Source organism: Rhinolophus sinicus, linkage group LG09, assembly GCF_036562045.2.
Source record: "Rhinolophus sinicus isolate RSC01 linkage group LG09, ASM3656204v1, whole genome shotgun sequence".
Classification (NCBI taxonomy): domain Eukaryota; kingdom Metazoa; phylum Chordata; class Mammalia; order Chiroptera; family Rhinolophidae; genus Rhinolophus; species Rhinolophus sinicus.
In genome coordinates this window covers 48,013,275-48,034,770 of record NC_133758.1, presented here as the reverse complement: position 1 = coordinate 48,034,770, position 21,496 = coordinate 48,013,275, and the positions used below count along the sequence as shown (strand labels likewise).

Here is a 21,496-nt window from a genome sequence, read left to right as displayed (position 1 = left end):
AAGTCTGTGGAAGTGCTGAGTCTGAGCTTCCAAAAAGGGGCGGCACCTTCTGTTGTGCAGCACCAGCAGTGTTGTGTGAAGCATGATGGGAAGAGGGTGGCAAAAAATAAAAATAGATGACATTGCAGCACATCCTCATGCCTAGAGTGTCTGCAGTAACTGGATATCATTCGTGATAGTCAGCAGCTCACAGGGTGCACAGCTGTTTTTAGGGCACAGACTGACTGAGACTTACCTTTCCATACAGAGGAATCCTTACTGGGCCTGGGAGGAGCCCCCTGGCTGCATACCTCGTTATTTCCTCCAAGTTGTTTGGTCATGGCTGTTTGCTCTAGTCTCCAAATGTCTCTATAAGGGGCTTTTGTATTTTGACCACAGGCTTCTGCTCACCTACCAGACCTTTCAGAGACCCTGTGCCTCCCAACTGAGGTGTAACAGAACTTCTGGTGCCTTCTTGGTTCCACACAGATTGTACTGACACAGAAGTACAGCCTTGGGCTCATTGACTTGGCAACTGGTGACTGCTACATCATCGCCTCCAGCCCTGTGGGAGCTTTTCCTAGAGATGTACAGTCACCCCTTATTATACCAAAGGAAGCGAATAGCTGACCCTTGCCCCAGCCTCATTTGGAGGCTCCCTATTCATAAACAAATGCCCACTCCAATGTCTGTCTGAGAGTGGGGGAGATGAGGGCAGGGAGGGAAATGCAAGAAGAGAAATGCACACCTCTGATCTGCTTGTCTTCTTGCACCTCTCGTCTGCTCCTCTCACTCCTTTCAGTTTCTTGAACACAAATTCTTTCTACCCAGGACCTTTATTTTTTTCCTTTTTTCTTTTTAATTGAAGTTTATTGGGGTGACAATGGTTAGTAAAATTACATAGGTTTCAGGTGTACAATTCTGTAATACATCCTCTATATCTCACATTGTGTGTTCACCACCCAGAGTCAGTTCTCCTTCCATCACCATGTATTTGACCTTTACGTATGACATCTTCTCGTCCAGATGGTCTGTGTGCTCCTACAATAAATGACTCTTTCTAACCTTTTAGAATTAATCTCAAATGGTTTCTTCTGAGAAAGGCCTTCCCTGTCTACATTATCTAAAGAACAGTGACCAATATTATTTTCCATTTCACCACTTCCTTTTCTCCATAGTGTATATCACAATATGTAACTATTTCAATTGTCTATTTCTTTGCTTTTTGTCAGTGGTCCTCATGAGACGATAAGCTTCATGGGTGGAGGGACGATGAGTGCTGTGTCTGTCAGCTTTGCTCTAGTGTTTGGCTTCTAATAAATACTTGCATATTCATTTTTCTATCTAAGAGCTGGTTCATCACTTACGACAAAAAGCAAGGAAACAGACGTACATCTCTAGAAGCCACCTTGTGCTTTTGCCTGCAGCCTTCATGGAGTGAATTCTTGAGTTGAAGTTATGGAATTAGTTTAGTCAGGCCTAGTAGGAAAGACAGGCCAAACACCCCCCACAGCTAACAAAAGAAACTTTCATAATAAAAAGTTGACAGGCAGAAAAGGAGATTTTCTAGCTGGCTTCCATGTCTAAATAATTTTGTCATTGTTCTTTCTTTAGCTTCTGTTTGATTTATATTTGGAAGTAATTATGATACTTGATTACAAAGTAAATTAAATGAAACATTACTATGAAGTTAAAGTATATATTAATAGAATAGTACTACAAAGTTTAATAATATCTATAGTCTTTATAATTAAAGACCTTGAGAACATTTCTAATTTATTTAGCAGTTAAGCAAAATAGAACATAACTTGAAACAAAGATATAGCTCACATTTTAATCCCATTTGTTTAATTACACAGCAGATGTATAATATAACAGAATGACTTGTAAATACACAATATTGCCTGATACGTAGTTAATCTTGTTAAGTGAAATAAAATTCTTAAATCAACATTAAGAAATGAATGATGACTAAAGCCCTCTTTGATGAACATTTGGGACACTGTTGAATTAGGAAACGTTTATTCCATCAGAGATGGCAATTCACTTAGATTATAAAATAAGAGTTAATGCAATTATAGCCTAGATCTGGAATAATAAATATGATGATGAGTAGATATCATTCCAAAGAAAAAATAAAGCTTGTTAACTTAGCCAGATAACAGCACATTTTCTATTTTACTCTATTTTAAAGAGAATTTCATAAGGAATCTTTAGTACTCGTTTTTCCAAAATACAGCAAGCAAGTAATCAGCAGTTTTAAGAGTCCCTAAGTACTCATTGACTTAATAGACAATTACAGCACATTGTGCTAAAAAAAAAAAAAGTCAGCTATTTTAGAAGTCCCTAATTACAGATTTACATGATAGACTTATCAAGGAAAAATAATACACTTCAAAATGTACTTATAGTCTTCATGGTATTATCTGTTTTAAATGGTCTTTGTTGAAGTACTTATCCTGTGTGCCTTGCCTTCTGGAGGTATGAAGGCAGAATTCATTTACTTTGTTCTAAAACTTGGTCTTTAATATCATGTCCTACTGGTAGCTCAGAACAATTTGACAGATTATTTTTTCATCATAGCTAGATAACTTCATTCACTACTGTTCACAGTTGAGATGTAATGTAAAAAGGTGGGTCTTAATTGTCCGATTACAGAAATTGGTAGATTGTATCTAAACAAGGCACAGTTCTATGTAAAGTTACTGATATTTAAAACAAATACACACTATCTTCTAAAAGTCATGGAATGACTCAGTGGTTTGACAATAAGCTGAAAAGATTTCTTATTCTGTCCTAGTTAATATCTGGCCAGATTTGCGGATGGCAGCATATGGATTTCCAGTGAAAATCCTGGGTTGGGCAGGAGACCTTTCAGGATTTCTCTGAGTTTGAACCTTATTCAGAAGACTATAATGCCTTCAAGGGGATGGGAAGGGGGTGAGATGCAATTATTATACCCTGCCCCTACATCTTCCTACAGAGCCTGACTCATGGAAACCTTGAGTGATTGACTGGGGGCCTGAAAATAGTGCTTGAGGAAGGGTTTTACCATCTTAGAGGGTAGTGTTGCTGTTGTCACTGAATGAAGATTTGCTCGGTATCTCCAGTATACCAAGTACTGTGCTAGGACTTGGGAAGTCCTGTGGGACCTAGTTCTGTACTGCAGACCATGCTGATGAAGCTTGGAGGGAGAGATGACCCTGTGAGCAGGCTCCGTGGCACGCCCTAGGAGAGCTCAGGCAGGAGTCAGCCACAGGCTCCGGGATTCAGTGTGAAGAGTCTGAAGTTCCTCCTCCCAAGATGCTTTATCCTATTCACACTGAGATATTCCTTCAATCTTGGGGGTCGGAGTAGGGAATGGAAAGTTGGGGAGGGCAACTTGATGTTGCTTTGACGATAAGCTTAGTCATATTAATATCTTGGAGATGTTTTGTTCATTTGTCTCTCATAGTTTTAGAAAGATTAAAAGCTACTAGTCTGTTTGATTTTGTTTTTTATTTTACAAGTTAGATATATCCTTAAGTTACTTCCCAGAATGAAGATAGAATAAATATCAAATGAAATCTTACCATTTGCAACAACATGGATGGACCTAGAGAATGTTATGCTAAGTGAAATAAGTCAGATGGAGAAAGACAAATACCATATGATCTCACTTATATGTGGAATCTGAAGAATGGAATAAACGAACAAACAAAACACAAATAGACTCAGGGATATAGGGGAATAAAAAACACTGAGGATTGCTAGGTGGGAGGGGGTAGGGATGGGGAAGAAGGCAAAATGATTAGTAAGTACAAATTAGTAGTCACAATATAGCCATGGAGATATGAAATACGGTTGGGGGGAATATAATCAATAATGTTGTAAAGATTTTGTAGGGGGTCAGATGGGCACTTGTCTTATTACAGATACAACTTCAAGGACTGTGTAGATGCCTGACCACTGCGCTGTACACCTGAAGCTGAAACTGAATAATATGGAATGTCAACTATAATTAAATATATATACATATTTAATTATATAATATATATATTTAATACATATATATGAAGTCTGACAATTAAGTTTGCAGACTTGTTGCAATGATGTTCCTAACTTTTTTTGATATCAGAGGGATTATTCATTATTAATTTGTACCAACTGGATGAACAGTTAACCAAGTTTACTATTTGGAAATGCTGAAAAGGCTGCATGAAAAAGTTAGACAACCTGCACTTTTTGCCAACAATTCATGGCTCTTGCATCATGACTATGCATCAGCTCACACAGCGCTATCTCTGAGGGACTTTTTAACCAGTAAACAAATAACTGTTTAAACACCCTCCCTACTCACCTAATCTGGCCCCCAATGACTTCTTCTTTACTCGAAGGTAAAGGAAATATTGAAAGGAAGGCATTTTGATGACATTCAGGACATCAAGGGTAATACAACGACAGCTCTGATGGCCATTTCAGAAAAAGAGTTCCTAAATAGCTTTGAAGGGTAGACTAGTTGCTGTCATCGGTACATAGCTTCCCAAGGGGAGTACTTTGAATCTGATCATAGTGATATTCAGCAATGAGGTATGTAGCACTTTTTCTGGGATGAGTTCACAAACTTGATTGTCTTACCTCCTGTATATATAGTCATGGGATGTGGAGTACAGCATTGGGAATAGAGTCAGTGGAATTCTAACAGCTATATACAATATCAGAGGGGTAGTAGATTGGGGAAAGTGATTATGTCACTTTGTGAGGAATGTAAATATCTAACTATTACATTGTTTTGTACACCTGAAACTAATAAAAAAATAAACGTCAAATATTTTAATGCAAAATAAATATTACATATTTGCATTATGAAAGAAGCTGTTTCTAGATTATGAGGTGTTTTTTTGTTTGTTTTCACTCTGCTTTTTAAGCAACTAAGAATTAAGTAGTTGAAAACATACACAAACTTAAAATTCAATGAGCACTGCAATTGACAGACTTATAGAACTGAAAATTTTATAGCGTTTTTAAGATCTAAGAGCTTTTGGCTTACATGTTACTTTTTATACACACTTTGATATTTATTTCAAACCAGAAAGTAGAATTAGAATTATTTTCCTTAGTACTGCAGTAAGTTTCACTTTAACATGAGATTACTGTAGTTATAAGTGATGGCAGGATACCTTCCATGGGTCTTTGGGCTAACAGCTCTCTGCACCTGTACTTACATCAGCAGTGACCACAGATCTTTCCTTCCTGACCTGCTCAGGACTGACATATTTAAGAGCTCCTCCCATTGGGGGCTGGAGACACAGAGCTCCTGTGACCAGCCAGTAGCCTCTTCCCAGTATATCTGAATGGCTACTGGACGGTCTTCTGCTGCATCTCACCACCCTCGAGCATTCTTTAGAATACTCCTAACTTTACTTACATCATTCCTTCACTAAAATTTTCTATATGTAATGTTATTTCTATGGTCATTAAATAGTTGAACTCCATTAAGGGTGAGGACACGCCTGCTGATGGCATACCATACTAGCATTATAACCCAGTAATGCATGCCTTCCACATGACTGACCCTCTGCTTCAAGACATCATTCCCCTTGAATAATCCTACACTGTCCTTAGTGCTTCTACATGACTATTTTCCTGACCATTAAAAGATTTTATGTCCTAAGCAATTGTTACGCAGAGTAAAATACATACAGTTTTGCAAGGTTTTATTCTTTAATGTGCAGTTGGTGCTTTTTAGATTAACAAGAACATCCTCCATCATTTCCTTTGAACTCATCATTCTCTTTTTCATATCAATGGACCTGTGTTGTAATGGAAGTCATTAAAATAGGAGAGAAATCTTTTTATGTAATATCTCTGACCAAATTTTATACAATGCCAGGCAGCCAGGGAAAGCTGAGCAATATGGTGGAGTCACATGTTATTCTAGGGTTAGCTTCTAAATTCAGCAAGTAAGGCAAAAAATGTGTTTGGTCATAGTAACTGAAAATGGTCTTAGTAAGTCCAGCACAGGGCTTTATCCTCCATCACTGAACTAGACAGATGGCTGGTGTTGAGCATGAGTTGAAGTGATTGGCGTGAGCTGAGGGTGATGCCGTGTGAGAAACATACCACATTTTAAATACCAGAAGCATTATTAAGGAATCTGCACCCATTGTGAGGAGCACACGAGGGCTGAGGAGGGGTCTCTGACTCCACACACGATCCTTTCCACACCCATTGCAGAGCAGAGTGGTGGGATCACCCGGACTTCGTTCTGTTCATTGCAGACTTCCGTCAACCTTGACATGCGTGGCTGTCCTTGCTGTCTTTGAGAGCTACAAATAGTTGATTAAGGAAGTTTGTGTATATAAATGTGCAAATTATAAATTGTGTATATAAATGTATAAATTATAGCAATTGCTTAGCGGGCAGCATAGCAGAGCGAGAGGAGCACAGATCTGAAGTTAGAAACCTTGATTTTTTTGTTTTAATTGCTCAAACACAATTTATGGTCGTATTTAACCTTCCAGGTTATTTAACCTTCTAAACCTTTACTTCCTTATTTGCAGAAGTAAGTGGATGGACTAGGTCACTGGTTCCCAATCTGGATGGGAAACACTAAAGAAATAAGATTGACAATCTTACCTCCGAAATTCTGGTATTGCCGGACCTGGAAATTGATATATTTAAACATCTGTGAGTCCCTTCCTGCTTTGTGCGCCAGTAATAGGACCTTTCTCCTGCCTCTGGTAGACTCTCAGGCTCTCTGGTCCTGCTGTGTCCGAGGCCTGGGGCCTTGTGGAGCCTGCTCTATTGTTGCGCTGCTGCTTTAGATGGGACTGAAATGGCAGTCCCTGGGGTCCATGTACTGTGTGGACACTCACACAGCCATAGGCAAGTTAGAATTTGAATGTTCAGACCCTTTGATGGGAGCATTCTCTGAATGGAGCACCTCTATATCTGTAATTAATATGAACACTGTTGTTTGCTGTTTTGATCAGGCAGCACGTCTAGTCTGTGACATCTCCTTGCACGGAACTCCCTCTGAGGCAGCTAACACTTACACTCTCTAAGGGCTTGTTCTTTCCTCTAACGTCTACAATCCAGACTAATTCAAAGCCACTAGTGAATAAACTAGTGCACAGATCTTGGAGGAAAGGTGAGCCGCTCCTTCTGTTTCATCCAAGCATCTATTACAGACATTAGGGTCAAGGATTTCTTTCTCCTTAGAAACATAGCAATTCTGCCAACACTATTCACAAGTCCTTCAACATGGGAATGTCATTAATTGTAGAGTTTGGTTTAGAGTAGAAGCCACCGGGAGAAATATAATTGTTAATTTTGTATACACTACACACACACACACACACACACACACACACACACACTCATGAGCTTCTCAAAAAACTCAACATTTTCTGTTAAGAATGGCCACAAGCTTATTGGTAATGAAAGCTCTTAATGTTGCTATGTTAGATCAAGGCTAATTTCAAAAGAGATTATGAATTACATGTTTCTACTTTACATGTAATTTGCAGGTTATTGGAAAGATGTTATAGTCATCCCACTTTGGAATCTTGAGCTGTACAGTATGTTCAATTCTTCTAAATAACATATATTTATACATGTTTGGTAATGAGAACCAATGACGTTTCTGTCAGGAGCTAATTGATTTTTTAGTCAGCAAATTATATGGGACACTTTCAATGAAAATGGAACTTGTAATTAATTAATTCTTTTGGTAAGCATTAGGGAAGCTCAAAAACAAGTCATGAATGCCCATGATATACCTACAGTATTAGGACTGTCCTTTATCTCCCTTCGTGTGAATAAGAAAAATCCTAGGAATAAGAAAGGCTTAAATTGCCATCCTTTTGGCTTCCATTTAGTATGTTGCAGGAGGTAAAGTAGAGGAAGGAAGGGAGGGAGGACAGGAGCTGGGTGAAGGGGAAGATGAAGAGATAGAGAGAAAGATTGAAAAGGAGAAGGGGGAGTGGTTTTGTAGGATTTTTACTCAGATTAGATGGTAACGTATTTACATAAACCAAGTAACCAAATTAGTCTTTTTTTTAAATATATCTTTTTCTAGTTGTAGGGCACAGCTCCCTGGTCCAAGCTGGTATTAGAGCCTTGCTCTGCCTGGCTGAGGCAGTCGGTTGCCGGTCGTCGGTGGGCGGCTCACGGCAGCTCTCGTTGGCTGCTGGCCACTCACCAGCCCAGGGCAGCTCACAGCAACTCAAACCGACCTCCAGCTGCTCACCGCAGCCCAGCTCCAGGGAGAGCCGTTGTTCACAATCTTAGCTGTAGAGGGCGCAGCTCACTGGCCCATGGGGAATCGAACTGGTGGCCTTTGGTGTTAGGAACAGGGTGCTCCAACCGCTTGAGCCACCAGACCGCCCCCAAATTAGTCATGTTTTAAAAAGCTGGGTTTATATAAGACAAAGGAGTTTCAGAGAGAGAAAAAAAAAAAAAAGCAGTGTTTTTGTTTTTTTTTATAATATCTTTGAGATAGAATTGTCTAAAAGTTAAGGTTTAGAAGAAAGTGCATCCGCTTTGATTTTTCTTAAAATAATAGGAAAAAAATGAAATAGGACAGTCTAATGAAAGAGTATTTGTATTAAATGCTGTTAGATGCCGTATTGCCCTCAGTCACTCACAATAAGTTTATCAGTTAGACATAAGTTTAATTCTGTTTAGTTTAGTTACAAATTAACAAATTAAACCAAATTTTTGTGAGCCAATAATCCCTAAAGTTTTTTCCTACTCTTAAAATTCTGTACTTCTGCATTATCTATGTGGACCTTTCCCATTTATTTTCTTGCATAAATCAAGAGTGTCATTTTCCTGATTTTTTAATGGTTAAAAACTGGGTTACAGAACAGGTTGGCAATTTATGAAGGCCTGTGCTGTTCAGTAATATAAAAAGGGCCTGGTTTTCTATATTTAAATAGTTGTGATATAATTGATGGTACAAATTCTTTACTTCAGAATGCTAGTGTGACACGTTTGAATGAGAAACAAATCTATATTTCTTTCTTTCTGCTTTAATGTCAGTATAGCCGTATATCAGTTAACACCATTCTCACGTTCCTCAGTCTTGTCCCTGTTCTTTATAGTGGCATATGTCAGTACACACCAGATCGAAGACGTTTCATCCAGATAGCTCAGGTGGGATCGTTCCTTTTACTAGCAAACCCCTGGTCTCCGTGATACTGTACCCATATTGAAACAAGATCCTCATTTGCTGGGATCCTTGTATAATTAACCAGTTACCCACCATATGATTCTGTCTCTAAAGCTCAACATGTGATAAATACATTTTATCGGACTTGCTAAGAAAATCTTTGCCAGCTGTTCTGTTGTCTTTCTTTAAATACTGAGCAAAGTGCAATATACCATGTTTCACTTTTCATCATAACTGCTCAGAAGTTCTGTCAGATCTGTGGAAGGGTCATTTAGAAAACTGTCCATTGCTTTTGCACTCTTTCCTTACCAAGTGATTGTTTCTGTGTGGTAGAATTAGTAGTATTATTGTATTCACTACTCTTTCAGGACTAGCACATTTCTAAATGTTTTCCTGCATTAGGTAGATGGTTAGTTTACCTTCCTCTGCTAATATTGCCATTGTTATATTTTAAAGGTTTTTCTAGATGATCAAGTAAGTCTAACATTCACATTTTTGGAAACCTTTTTTGTTTTTTAATTATCTTGTTGCATTTCCATTTCACAAAACTATTGTTCTATTTAATTTATATGTCATGAAATCTGATAGCCTGAAATCTAGTACAAGCATCCATGGTGTTTAGTTACACTGTTTTTTTCTTCTTTTTGAGAAACTCATTATTATAGCACAATGGGTATTGATTGTCCCTATTTTATTAGGAGATGGAGAATAAGTATGATTAACCTATAATTTCAGTTTGAAAGATATGCTTATTATTTGCATTCTCTAATGTTCAAGGATAATTATTTCATTAAATCTTCTAAGCAAACCATAATATAAATTTCCTGGGGATGGGGTGGGAAAAAACTCAGGATACTAATGTAAAAGTTTCCAGTCCAAAATAAAGACAGCGAAAGCTTAATTATTTGAATTGAGAACATGCATATATTTAAATATTTATTTTTATTTCTTGATTTAATACTGTTGCATCCCTTGCTCCATTCTTAGTCTCCACTGATGATCTTACTGCCTTTTCTTGCTGAGAAAATAAAAGCTCTCAGGACAATTTGGTCATCCTCCTACCCGATCTACCAGCACACCCTCCTCTGTACATAAATGCTTTGCCTCCCCTTGCACTGAAATTGGTGAGAGTCCCTGTTCTGTCAGCAGTCAGTCCTCACTGGCCTCCAGTCTGTTCCCTTGTGCCCACTTAAGGACCTGGCCATAAAATTACACCCTTTTTCTCTGCATTATCAAATTTTCCTTCTACTGAAATATTCCCATCATCACTCAAGAAAAAAGAAAAAGAAAGAAAGAAAGAAAGAAAGAAAGGAAGAAAGGAAGAAATAATAAAAATGGTTTCTTGACTACAAACCCATTTTTGTGCCACCTTTTATATAAAAACTCCTCAAAATAGTTGATTAAGCTGTCACGTTCCCCTTTTTTCTCTCCCATTCTCTTTTGAACTTCAGTTCAGCTTGTTCATTGTGTCTGTTCACTGGAAATGTTCCTGTTCTGGTCATCGCAGCCCTGCGCACTGGCTAGTGTGCATTTCTTCTTCATTCCTTGGTGCCTTTGTGCGCACCCACTGACTCCCTTGTTGGCAGGCTGTCTTCATGGGCCTTCTCTGTGAAGGATGCATTTCTCCTGGCTTTTCACTGCCCTGGCTGCTCCTTTCTCACCCTTTTTAGTCTCTGCATACTGTGTTTCTCAGAACTCAGTCCTCAGGCCTCTGCTCCCCTCCATCCACACTAACTGTGGGACCTCATCTAGTCCACGGCTTTAAACACCACATACGGATGCCATCAGTGTATTATTACCTCTAGTTGCAGCCACAGTGCAAAGCCCGCTTCAAGCCCTTTACCAGTTTCCAGTAAAAGTAAACACTTCTCAAAGAATGGGACCCCAATAATTATTTTCTTATTGATTCAGTCCCCCCTCTATTCTTTCCAGTGTCTCCCATCTAACCCAGCATACAAGGGAGACCCTTTCGCTTTGGCCCAGGTGATCTCATCTCTTGCACCCTTTTCATTGTCCGTGTGACTCCAACCACACTGGCCTTCCTGTTGTCATCTTAGGCTGTCTCATGCCTTTATTCTGTGTTCAAATGTCAGGACTTCATCCTGACCACTTTGCCTTAAAAAGCATTCCCATGCCTACTCCATCACTTTCTCTTCCTCACCCACTTTATACATCCTCCTGCCACCATCACTGCCTGACATTACATCCCATTTTTTGATTGTTTATTCTGTCTTTGGCACCAAAAGGTAAGCTCCAAGGGGACAGGTCTTTCTGTTTGGTGTGCTGACATATCAATAGCACCAGGGTTACTGCCTGGCATGTAACAGACACCTAATACCTCAGTGGTTATTTTTATTTAAAACATAAGAAGAAATAAAGTATTTTAACTCATCTGTTATCAGTGACATTTAAATTTGGTCCACTTTTCTGTATACCGTCTAGTGGATATTACCACCCAGTGCTAATGTTATTTCTCTATAAAACACTTCCTAAATGAATCAGGTTGAACTGAATGCTTTTTCAGCAGTGGGTAATTACTAGTGTTGAAATAAGGATAAGAATGCTGCTGCTTGGTCCTTATTGTCTGATGCTGGCCAACATCAGTCTGGAACTCATATGTATTTAATTTGCTTCAATCAGTGTCAGTATTGTCATTCTGCTCTGGGTCAGCTCTACACTAAATAAGATACAATTCTGAGAGGAAACTGCTTTCTACTCAGAAGGAGGAAGCTGATCTCAGCTTCTAACACATTCTGGGTGGAATAATAAGCCTTTCCATTCATATGACTCATGGTTGCTAGTTTGCGCCATTTTGAAATAAAGGACAGTTTTTTTCTCATTTTCTAGAGATGAGTTCAGTCTCTTTTATTTCTTGATTTTGCCCTTTATATCTTACATCACCTTTACATGACAATAGATTTAATACCCATAGCACTCCTAGTTTTTGTTTTTGAACAATTGATTTCACAAAAGAACAAATAAAATAAAATTGCTGTTTTATACTAGGGATTTTTCAGCTGCAAGTAACACAAAAATCTGTTTACAATGGCTGAAACAAAAAGAGTGTTGTTTTTCCTACATGACAGACACTGATGTGCTAGGTACCCTCTGGCATGTCCTGGATCTAGGCTCATCCTTCCTTTACTCTCTGCCTTCTTCGACACTTCTGCTTTTGTGCTTGTCACCTCGTGAGCTCTTACATCTGCATTCTGTGAAGGTCAAAGAAGGAGGAAATGGACAAAGAGCACCGGTGTCACCCTTGCCCTTTTAGTACGAAAGAACAGCACTTGTAGACATCTTTATATTGCCTTTCCCTTAGGTCTTATGGTCCAGGACAATGTCAAATGACCATGTCTGGATGTGAGAGGTGCTGAGAAAGCCAATATTTTTAGTTGGACACATTGCTGCCCTGACCCACATCAGGTTTTGGTCAGCAAGAAAGGAGGGAATGGATGTTGGGTGAATAACTACAGTGCCTGGCCTGGCTACTTATGGCAACCATGTAGTTCCATTTGGGGATCCACAAGGACATTTTACTACATATAATGTGAGTGTGAAGCATCGTTCATTACTCAGATAACTTCCAGTTTATAAGTATGTTTTCCATTTCTTTGTTGTCCTTGCAGAAAGAACTCTGCAATTCGATTTACTCCTGCCTGAGTAAAATTTTCATTGAAGACTTGGAATAAATCAGAAGTTATTAATGCTGCTTGATATAGCAAGTAGCTTATAATATTTAGAAATAGAAAACTAGAGATTGATTTTAGACATGCCAACCTCTGAAATAAGAATAAAATGCTGATTATTCTGGTCAGGATACACCAAAATAATGCTTACAGATGTTAATTGTTGTTGTCTTTATGATTCTTTATTCATTCATAAAATATACTTATTCAGTATCTAATATGTGCCAGTCGCTGCTGTAGTAGGGTGCTGGGGATACAGTGGTAAATCAAAGTCAATGCCCTCACTCTAGCGAAGGGAGGTAATAAACAGGTAAACTAGGAAAACGATTTCCTGTAAAGTGGTACAAAGAAGGCAAAAAAAGGGTAATAAGGTCAAGGACAGTCTCTATGAAGAAGTGATTTCAAGGTGAGGACATGTTTTTCTAGTGCCTTAATTATTTAAGTTACAAGTAAGATATTCTTAGGGAAAATGCAGTTATTTTCTTGGTGCCTATGATAAAAATTAACTTTATCATAGGCTCCCTTCATCCTAGAGACAATAATAGGAAGGATTGTAGAATTTACAGGTTTCTTTTCCCCCACAAAGCACTCTCTGTCTAATTCATCATTGAGTTAAACCATTAAACATTATACAAAATTTACCAAGGAAATTGTTACATTCTGTGCATTTTTTTCATGTTCTTGACTCCTTTTTTATGTCTCTTGCTGCAAATCTTAATGTAATAATTTTTCTCCCAAAAGTTGAAGTCATACCTCTCCTTACAGATCTAATAAGGAAAGAATTATGACATCCATTCAGGGCTCTGGAGATCAGTATGCATTGAAAAATATCTAAAATATCACTTTAAACCTTTTAATCAAATGCTTTAAAATAGTCATTAAAAAAAAAAAAAAAGAAAGAAAACACTAAGTAGTATTCATCTGAAGTTTACTGGAATGTTGTCCACACAGAGTGACATCTCAGCTGGCTGATGGAAAGTATTTGTGTGTTGGTTGGTTTTCATATGGGTTTAATATTCCAGGCTTTTGTGATTGTGGCCTTCGTAATGCATTGTGAGGCTAAGTTTGGAGAAATGTCTCTTTACATTCTGTGTTGCTTTTCTCATAGATCTTTTTATTGACTAACACAAGAATACTTCTTAATTAAGAACTTGTTTACAATTTTTGAATATTAATTTCTTAGATTTGTTTAAAATTTTTATTTTTTTTAATATTTAAAAAAATGTTCAATTACAGTTGACATACAATATTATATTAGTTTTAGGTGTACAGCATAGTGGTTACACTATATAACTTATGAAGTGATCATCCTGATAAATCTAGTACCCATTTGACATCATGTGTAATTATTACAATATTACTGACTATATTCCTTATACTTTACATCCCCATGACTATTTTGAAACTACCAATTTGTACTTCTTAATTCCTTCCCCTTTTTCACCTGTCCCCCCAAACCTGCTCCCATCTGGCAAGCATCAAAATATTCTCTATATCTGTGAGTTTGTTTCTGCTTTGTTTGTTCATTTATTTTGTTCTTTAGATTCCACATATTAAGTGAAATCATATGACATTTGTCTTTCACTACCTGATTTACTCCACTCAGCACAATACCTTCTAGGTCCATCCATGTTGTTGCAGATAGCAAGATTTCATTCTTTTTTTATGGCTGAGTAATATACCATTAATATATGTACCACCTCTTCTTTACCCATTCATCCACTGGTGGACCGCCAGGTTGCCTCCATTTTTTGGCCATTGTAAATAATTCTGCAAAGAACACATAGATGCACATGTCTCTTCGAAGTAGTCTTTTGGGTTTCTTCAGTTAAATACCGAGATGTGAGATTACTGGGTCCTTTTTTGTCACTTGTTTTAGGCTTTGTTTTAAAGTCTGTTTCATTTAGTATAAGTATTGCCCCTCCAACTTTTTTTGTTTGTTTGTTTCCATTTTCATGAAATATCTTTTTTGATCCCTTTACTTTCCATTTGTGTGTGTCTCTTGATCTGAAATGAGTCTCTTGTAGGCAGCATATGTAAGGGTCTTGTTTTCTTATCCATTCAACCACCCTATGTCTTTTGATTGGAGCATTTAACCCAATTATATTGAAAATAATTATTGACAGATATGTAGTTGTTGCCATTTTATTATTCATATTGTTGATCTTTTTTTCTTCTTCCCCTTTTAAAAGAAATCCCTTTGACATTTCTTGTAATACTGGTTTACTGGTGATGAACTGTTTTTGCTTTTCCTTGTCTGGGAAACTCTTTATATCTCCTTCGATTCTAAATGATAGCTTTGCTGGGTAGAGTAATCTTAGTTACAGATGTTTGCTTTTCATCTTTTTTATTATTTTCTGCCAACACCTTCTGGCCTGCGAAGTTTCTGTTGAGAAATCAGCTGACAGTCTTAAGGGATCTCCCTCATAGCTAACTAACTGCTTTTCTCTTGCTGCTTTTAAGGTTCTTTGTCTTTAACCTTTGCCATTTTAATTATAATGTGTCTTGATGTGGGCCTATTTGGGTTCATCTTGTTTGGGATTCTCTGTGCTACCTGGGCTTGTATGTCCATTTCCTTCACCAGGTTAGGAGAGTTTTCTGTCATTATTTCTTCAAATAGGTTTTTAATTACTTGCTGTCTCTCTTCTCTTTCTGGTATCCCTATAATGCCAATATTATTATGCTTGATGTTGACCCAGAGGCCCCTTAAACTATCTTCAATCTTTCGATTCTTTTTTCTTTTCACTGTTTTGATTGGGGGTTTTTTGATACCTGTCTTCCAAATTGCTAATTCAATCTTCTGCTTCATCTAATCTGTTGATTCCCTCTAATGTATTCTTCATTTCAGTTATTGCATCTTCATTTCTGACTGATTCTTTTTTGTTTTCTATCTCCATTTTTATGTTTCCTGTCTGTTTGTTGAAGTGCTCACTGAGATAATTAAGCATCCTTATAACCAGTGTTTTGAACAACTGTTTCTGGTAAATTGCTTGTCTCCATTTTGTTTAGTAATTTTTCTGGACCTTTGTTCTGTTTTTTCATTTAGGACATGTTTCTTTGTCTCTGAATTTTGGCTGCCTCCCTGTGTTTGTTTCTACATATTAGGTAGAGCTGCTATGTCTCCTAGTCTTGGAAGAGTGGCCTTATGTAGTAGGTATGCTGTGGGGCCCAGTGGCACAGTCTCCCTGGTCACCTGAGCCAGGTGTTCCAGGTGTGTCCCGCGTGTGGGTTGTGTGTGCCCTCCTGATGTAATTGAATCTTGGTAGCTGTTTGCATGTCAATGGGAGGGATTGCCCCTCAGTCTGATTTGTTTTGAGGACTGGCCGTGGTTATAGTGGAAGAGCTGTTGTGCAGGGGCTGACCCTATGGAGCTTAAGTTGCTTTAGCGGGGCTCTGGTGCCTGTCCAGTCTGCCCTTCGGGTGTTACTTTTTGTGAATGTGGTTGGGTGATACTCTGGTGTGGTCTGAAGCTGACTACCAGGTGTGTTTGTTCTGGGACCTCTTGGGCGGTAGGTGGGGGGAGGGGTGCGGGGGGGTGGGCTCTGTTGCAGGCCAAGTTCATCTGTTGCCTGTGTTCTGCTTGGGGCCACTTGGTATGAACTACAAAGTGATTTGCAGTTGGTTGCCCTTTGTACTGGTCTTGGAGGTGTCTGGGAGAAGCTAAGCTGTAAACTAAGGCTAGCTGCTGCTAGTGCCGGGCTTGAGGCTGCTTTAGCAAGATGTATGGGGCACACCCAGTCCAGATGCTGCTTGTTTGGGATTTTTAAACCTTTGAGAGATTTTAAGAAGTTCCACAACATGAGCCAAGTCTGGCCATTTGTATGGAAAAGCCACTGGAAGTGGCTTGGGTGGGCCTGTAGGTTGGGTGGCACAGGGTCTCAGGTGAGGGGGGAGGGAGGAGAGCTCAACAAAGAGACAATGGCTTCTGCCAGCTCCTCTGTCAGGGAGAAAGCTGCCCCTCCAGACATCTCCCTGAAGCCAGACAATTCAGTTCCTCCCCATGTGTCCCTGGGGCATTTCTAGCTGCTGTCCCAGCCACTGGAGCTCGGAGTCAGTGAGTCTGTTAGCCAATAAGTCCATCTGTAGGCCCTTTAAGTGGAGGACCTGAGACTCCAGCCACCCTCATCTCACTCAGCCCCAATCTCGCTGGTTTTCACAACCAGAAGTTTGGGGACTTCTCTCCCTGTCACTGGAACACTCACCTGGGGAGTTTGGTGTGGGGCTGGGATCCCTTGCTCCTCTGGGGGTTTAGGGAAACCTCCACAGATGAGATAGCCCTCCTGAATTTTAATTGGCACACCTGGGTGTGGAATCAGCCCGTTCTATGTCTCCGTCCCTCCTACCAGTTTGGAGGTGGCTTCTTCTGTATATCCTTAGTTGTAGGAGTTCTGTTCAGCTAGACTTCAGTGATGGAGTTTAGTTCTAATTTTGATGTGGTTATGAGAGGATGCAAACACAGAGTTTACCTACTCTGTTATCTTAACCATAAATAAAAATTGTTTTCTTTTTAATGCTGTTTCCAAAAGCTACCTTTAGATAGGGCAGCTCTTATTTCTCTTTATCCCTCAGGCTGTTTTGTGAAGTTGTGAGAGCATAAGTGTGTAAGACATACTTTCTTATTGTTTGAAAATTTTAACCGGGGTAGCCGGTTAGCTCAGTTGGTTACAGCATGTTGCTAATAAAATGAAGGTTGTTGATTTGATCCCCACATGGGTCACTATGAGCTGTGCCTTCCTTTAAAAAAAAAAAAAAAAATATATATATATATATATATATATATATATATATATATATATATATATACACACACACACACACACACACACACATATATATATATGACATGTCTGAGGTATATATATATATATATATATATATATATATACATTTGAGGTATATATATATATATATACACATATATGTATATGTATACGTATATACATATATGTATACATATATACATATACGTGTATATATATATATTTGAGGTATAAATATATCTTTTAATATCACCACACATTGGAACTGAGCCTCAGTCAGTATTTTTGTGTAACATAATCACACTGTAATGCAAAATTCTAGTTTATATAGAAGCCTCTTTTCTGGACCAAGAGCATCTTGAGGGAAAAATTATGGAATACTCATCTGTTCATTCCGTAAGCGTTTCCTGAGCACCAACTATGTGTCAGACTAGGTACTGGTGGCACAATGATGAAATACACAGTTTTGCAGCTTATAGTCTAATAAAAGTGATAAACGTTAAACAAATAATCATTTAATTTGTCTTTGAGGTAAATGCTATATAAAATGGGAACCTAACATACTCCTGGAAGGTAGCTTGAGGAAGTGAAATCTAAGCTGCGACCTGAAAGATAAATAGGAGCTATCCAGGCTTATACATAGGAATCTCATCTCAACATGCAAATGTCCTAAATTGTGGAAGACTCAGGTGGGCTCAAGGGACAGAAAAGACCAGATGCAGAATACTGAATATGGAGAAAAGTCAAATGACATTTATCTGAAGAGGTATATAGGAGTCAGATCAGGTAGGCCAGGCTAAGGCTTTTAGATGTAATTCTAACAACAATGGCAAGCTATTAAAAGGTGCTAACGGAGAAGTGATATGGTTAGATTTGTGTTTTGCAAGTGTCACTCTAGTTCCCTGATGGAGAATAGGTTAGAGTGAGTAAAGAATGGCGATGGAAATTCTCCAAGTGGGAGATGATGATGACTTGGATTAGACCATTCACAGTCGTGATGAAGATAAATTGGCAGGTTAAAGAAATATTTAAGAGATGGAGAATTAATTGGAAGTCACATGAGGGTGAAATTAGGGAGAGGCGGTGCCAAGGATTACCTCCAGGTTTCTGGCCTAGAGCGTGATGCTGTTTATTGGGCTGAGCAGCTAGAGAGGAAAAGAAGGTTGGGGACAAGATGATGACTTCAGTTTTGAACCTGTTGAGTTTGAAATGCCTTTAGGAGATCCCAGTGGACATGTATTGGAGTTGAAAGTATTCATCTGGAGCATAAAGAGTATCTGGGCTGTAGCCTAGGAGCATCTGTAGCATACAGTTGGTAAATGAAGCTGTAGAAATGGATAGCCCAGGAAGAAAACGTGGGGTTCTCTGATGTTTTAAGGTAAACTAGAGGAGAAAATACTGGCAAAATAGATCACAAGAGAATGCCAGTATGTAGGAGGAAAAGTCAGAGTGTGACGTTCCCACAGCCAGTGGACAATAACAATTCAAGAAAGAGATAGTGATTAATAGTACCAAGAAAATGAGTGTGATGCATACTCAGCAGTGCATGTTGGGCTTAATGCATAAAGGTCATGACTGACCTTAGAAGATTGATGTGGTTTGAGAAGTGAGATGTGATGAAAGAGGGGTAACTTCTTTGATGAGAAGTTTAGCTACGAAGGGGGAAAAGAGTGAACAGCAGTAAAGGGGAATGTGAGTTCCAAGTAGAGTTTTAAACTTTTCTTTTCTGTTTTGTTTTTGTCTTTCTTTTTATAATGGGGGACACTGGAGTATGTTCAAATGTTGGTAAAAAGGATTTAATAGTCCAGGAGCGATTAGAATATATGATCACCTAAAGATCCTGGAGAATGAGGAGGATAAGATCCAAATATAAACGATGAGGGGTTTGCTTTGGAGAGGGGAGAATGTGCTCTTCATTGCGATAGAAAGGAAAGAGGGAAATGAAATGATGGTTCACAGATGAGCAAGCTCCTGTTTTCTCAGTGAAGATGCAGGCAAGCTCAGCTACTGAGAGCCAAAGGGTAGAGATTAGAGGAAGGCTGGGAGAGTATAGAGTGGCTCGGGTGATATTGAAGACAGTAGTTTTGGTAACAATTAATCTGCACTGTTGTATAATTCTTTCCCCAAGAGAACTTAGCTATACAAAACACAGAGCAGCAGTATAGTACAGTTGATCCATGGTTGGCTTTTTTTTAACAGCCACCTGTGACAAAAGGTTAGAACGGCAAAGGAATTTAAGTTATTTGCAATAGAGGGTCAAATACTGGTTGATAGATTCTAAGACGAGGGAAAGGAGTTATGACGAAAGGTGATTGATAATTGATGATGGGAAAAGAAGGTAAAATAGTGGCCTGGAAATTCCAATGATTTTGAGAACATCATCAGCAATGATGATACCTGAGCAAGCAATCTGGAAGGATAGGATTTTGTCGTCAGATAAACTGTTTGCTTAGTGATCTTTAGAAGCAGTGTCATTTTGGTAATGACAAGATCCAGAAGGTTTTCTTTCTGTGTGTGGCCCAGATGGATTTGGGGGAAAAGCCACTGAAAAAGAGTTGGTTAGTGATCTATGAGGGCAGCATAGTAGATGGTGTGACTGTGTGCATATTGAGGGTGTCTTGGGCGATTGCTGGAGCTGGGGCAGAGTAGAACACAGTAAGTGGTGGCTACAGGCTTCCCTGAGTGAGATGGGTGCCAGAGGCAAATGGGTAAGAGCAATGAGAGGGCTAGTGGTGATGGAGCCCTGTGCCGTCAGCCTCAGAAGAACAGGTGTCTTAAAGAACATGAGAGACGTGTATGTAGTCTAGAAGAGGCAGTGGGAGGAAAATAGGGCACTGATGTCCCTACCAATCCTGAGACATAGGGCATGAGAAAATGAACATTTTCTCCTGAAGAAAGCTGCAGCATGCACTATCTTCAACTAACAGCTAGATAAAGTTAGAGCTAGGAAATGGAGAAAGTATTGAAATGAGGACAAGGAAATAGGGTGCTTGTACAGAAAATGGAAGTCTGAGAGCTGGGGAGGGAGAAGGAAAGTGTGGGATTGTCAGGGAAATAATACCCAGACAGTGTGACAGTATGGGCTAGAACATTCCAGGACCTGAGCTGATATCTATGTGGAAGAAAGGGGAGGGAGGGGAGGGCATACTGAGGAAAATCACAAAACAGAGCAAGGAGGTTTAAATCCTGATCATCTTTAGAGATGGATTGTCTCTTAGGTTTGACAGAATTCATCTCTGGCCTGCAGTGGTTATATATGTGTGTGGTGTGGTGTGTGGTATGGTGTGTGGGGTTGTAAGCTGTGTGGTGCAGTGTGGTGCGTGGTGTGATGTATATTGTGTGGTGTGTGGTGTGGTGTGTGTGTGGTGTAATATGGGGTGTGGTATGGGGTATGGTGTGGTACGATGTGTGGTGTGGTATGTGGTGTGATGTGTGGTGTGTGTGGTGTAATGTGGGATGTGGGATGGGGTGTAGTGTGTGTGTGGTGTGTGGGGTGTGTGGGGTGGTGTGGTTTGTGGAGTTGTGTGTGGTGTGGTGTGGAGTAGTGTAATACGAGTCAAGCAGTTCTTTTTTTAGCTGTCTTTGACAGCTGATTAAGGAAGCATAGGTAGGGCCATGTTTGCTGTCGTTGGCATACCTCAATTGCTAGTGCCGTTTCTGTCCAGGATTTGGGAGAGCCTTGCTGTGGTTGAGTGAGAGTATAATGAAAACCACAAACCAGACTTCATGCTCTCACATTCTGCCCTCATAGCTGTGTTGCCATTGCCAGTATTATTTTCTGAAAGAGATAAGTGAATGTTCTCATATTTGTTTTTTCTTAAATTTCTTCAATGCAGATTTATTTTGCTCTGCTTCTGATATTAGTTGCTGTTAGTGTTATCTATTGCAACAATGATACATTCTGCTAAATCATT

The 21,496-nt window shown here is 39.1% G+C and overlaps 1 protein-coding gene across 1 annotated transcript in view; it reads left to right on the top strand.

The window, feature by feature from the left end:
- Positions 1 to 21,496, top strand: part of L3MBTL4 (L3MBTL histone methyl-lysine binding protein 4) — a 442,302-nt gene that overhangs the window by 260,819 nt on the left and 159,987 nt on the right. The gene's annotated exons all lie outside the window — the stretch shown is intronic.